General features: G+C 37.2%; 1 long non-coding RNA gene across 1 annotated transcript; it reads right to left on the reverse strand.

Moving 5' to 3' along the window:
• Positions 1 to 207: 207 nt before the first annotated feature.
• Positions 208 to 2,073, reverse strand: LOC307174180. The gene is made up of 3 exons (XR_013823958.1): positions 2,003 to 2,073; positions 1,328 to 1,436; positions 208 to 399 (listed from the first exon to the last, which is right to left on the reverse strand). It is a non-coding gene; the product is annotated as an uncharacterized lncRNA (long non-coding RNA).
• Between the last annotated feature and the right edge of the window lie 1,212 nt (positions 2,074 to 3,285).

The following is a 3,285-nucleotide window of genomic DNA, read 5'->3' on the forward strand; positions in this document are numbered from 1 at the left end:
CTAGGCTGAACATACCATTCTTCTCCACCCCATGCCTTGTCACAGTCCATCACTTCCTGATGTTCACTGAGCGTCAACTATTCTGCATACCTCATGTATCCACACACATACTTGAGAACAAAGAACTTAAAAGTGGACAGAAGTGTGGACAGCAATTCTCTGTTATGAGGTTCCATTGTCTAAAATGTTCTGCACAGTTCTGGGTCAAGTAGCCTCAGTTGGGGGTTGTGGTTGCGTTGCGTCTATGTACATCTGTACTCATTGTCCCACTTTGCGTGTGTGTGTGTGTGTGTACCGTTCTGCCCGACTAGGAAGTGGCCTGTGTTGCTGGGGGTCCTCCAAGTACTTTGACCTCAAGACCTTTCTCAGTTCTCTAACAGAGGTCGTTGTCATTGGCAACTGGAAGGAAAGCACCAGAGAAACTTTAAGATTTGAAGGAAAGCACCCTAAATCCTATAGGCACACAACGTCCTTCTGCTGTTTATTTTGCAGAGCTGATTATGGCTTCACTAGGTCCTTGATCTCAAGGTAGGTAAACTTTGTTACTAATTCGGCAATACATATGCGCAAAGAAAAAAGGCTATCTTCATCACTAAGACTTATGGTAACCATACAAGATCAAGAGGAACAATTAATGTCATAATTGATATTAATTTTAATTTATATATTTTGTATAATCAAGGCATATCCATGGTAACAGCCCTACAAAGTGTTGGAGCATCAGACATCTATTTACCTCCACAAGTAGGCATTTTTTATTCATTCTGAACGTAAAACAATCATCAACACAGAATCCTTAAAGGGATAGTTCACCCAAAAGTGAAAATTGTCATCATCTACTCACCCTCAGGTTGTTTCAAACCTGTATTAATAACACAAAAGAAGAGATTTTGAAGAATGTCAGTAACCAGTTGATGGACCCCAATGACTTCCATAGTAGGAAAAAAAAATACTATGTAAGTCAATGGGGTCCATCAACTGTTTGGTTACCGACATTCTTCAAAATATCTTCTTTTGTACTCAGCAGAGAATAAAAAAAGAAATTCATTCAGGTTTGGAACAGCTTAAGAGTGAGTAAATGATGACATAATTGTTTTTTTGTTTTTGTTTTTTTTAACTATTTGATTGAACTATCCCTTTAAATGTTCTCTTCAACATAAACATTCTATTGTTTAACTGAGTTTGAAGCTTATGCAAGTACATATATACTCAATCATTTGATACAAGGTGTTCACAACAATGGGTTTAATTTTTAATTAATAAAAACAAAAACAAAAGTTGAAACAAAATGAAGAGATTTGAAGGTGACGAGAAAGGGTTGACAGACTTTGTTGGACAGAGTGGGTGCAGGAGTTTGGGGGTCCACAGAGAGTAGAGGTCGTGTCTCTGGCCTGAGGGTGAGACCACTCATTGCAGTCAAAGGGCCCCTAATGATGCTGGCAGGAGGATAAGACAATAAGATAAATACAGAATAAAAATAAGAATTGGAGAAAAACAAAGAGGGTGTTTGAGAAAACACAAGTTTAACAAAACAAATTTTAATATTAATTTAGAAAATCAGGTGCTACGGACAAACATAATTTAGGATGGTACAAGCAATTATTGGAAACCCCAAATAGCTTTGTGTGTAGGCTACTTCCTAATATATATATATATATATATATATATATATATATATATATATATATATATATATGACTTATTAATAATAGATAGCACAATAGAATAGAAGCACATAATAAAAGAAACAAAGAGACCTGATGAAGGTAAAACAGAAAAAGGAAAGTTAGACATAGAAGGACTCCATTCGTCTTTACGAAGAGACATTGCAGCCGTAGCCTACATAATGTGAAGCAACACTAACCAAACGACCGCACAATGGGCGCGACACGACATGATCAATAACCAAACTAAGCTCATTAGAACGATCTCTTTACACTCTCTCATGCACTCACAATCACAATCACAATCACGCACTGCACAGCGTAAACACATGGGCTACCTTGTATTTTCTTTCGTGATGCTTCTCCATGCGGCATATTTTTATGTATTCCATGTGGAACTTGCCAAGTACTGACCTAATAGATCAATAACTGGCCTAATATGATTCTCACCTTCCACAATCAACATCTCGTCGTCGTTCACGTTTGATGATTAATAGGCCTATATGATAAGTGATAGCAGGTAGTGGCCTAGTGGTAGGCTTGAGTTTATAGGCGATGCTGCCTGCGCAACCTAAATTCAAGCGTCAAACAACTATTAAATGCGTGAAGAGAACACTAAAGCGTTTTTCCAAACGCGAGTGAGCAAATTTGATTAGCCCATTATTACCCATTATTATCATGTGCCCTCATAATCTTTAAACAAAATAACTCCCCCTCCATTTTGCATCTCTGATGACGTGTTTAGAGGCGCGAGGGCGGGACAACCTGCAGCAATAGCAAACCACAACAATCCAATCCATTCCTGATGGACAAAATCAAGACCCACCCAACATTTTTTTCTTGTTTGAAAAGCCATTTCAATCGGAAATATTACGTCATAATAGAGAAGGAACGACTATAGCAACTTCCATTTCATGACAACCCAAAGCAAAATTACATAATTACTTTTTGCCACACAAAGAAAATGAGATTAGAAAGGGTTGCATTACAAAATTGTACAATTAATTTTAATGGTCATGCATGTCAAAAATTAATTAGCCTAATAATTAGTAATTTGTTTAGAATTCAGTATGGTTTTAAATGACAGATCACATCAACTTTCCCAAAATATTTAATTTCCACCCATCCATCTATTAAACACAGTGACACAACTTCTATTTGTTTTCTTGTTTAACTGTCTTCCTTCCTTTTCTTTCTTTTATTTATCTATTTATTTATTTATTTATTTATTTATTTCCCTCTACAATGCTTTGCAAAAAAAGTATACAAAAGTATGTAATGCCAATAAACCGATATGAATTTGAATTTGAGAGTGAGCGAGTCCCTGAAGTGGCCAGTGGTCCAGGGGGACACTTGTAACAAGAACTCCATGACACAGCACATTACAACATAAACAACATCCTATTCGTTAGGATGAGCAACTGGAGAAGAGAACAGGGCTTTTCAATACCCCCTAAAGAGTTTCAGATAGCTTATTGATCTACTAATTTAGTAGACTTCTGTGGCCTGGGCGATGCTTGGCGCTTAAGGAAATTGAATGGGGGTTAGTGGACAATGAACCTTTTGGAAAAGAAGATCAGTGAAGCAGAAGACTGAGACAGAGAAAGAGGAGGTGCACGTG

Source organism: Squalius cephalus, assembly GCF_949319135.1.
Source record: "Squalius cephalus genome assembly, chromosome: 2".
Lineage (NCBI taxonomy): Eukaryota > Metazoa > Chordata > Actinopteri > Cypriniformes > Leuciscidae > Squalius > Squalius cephalus.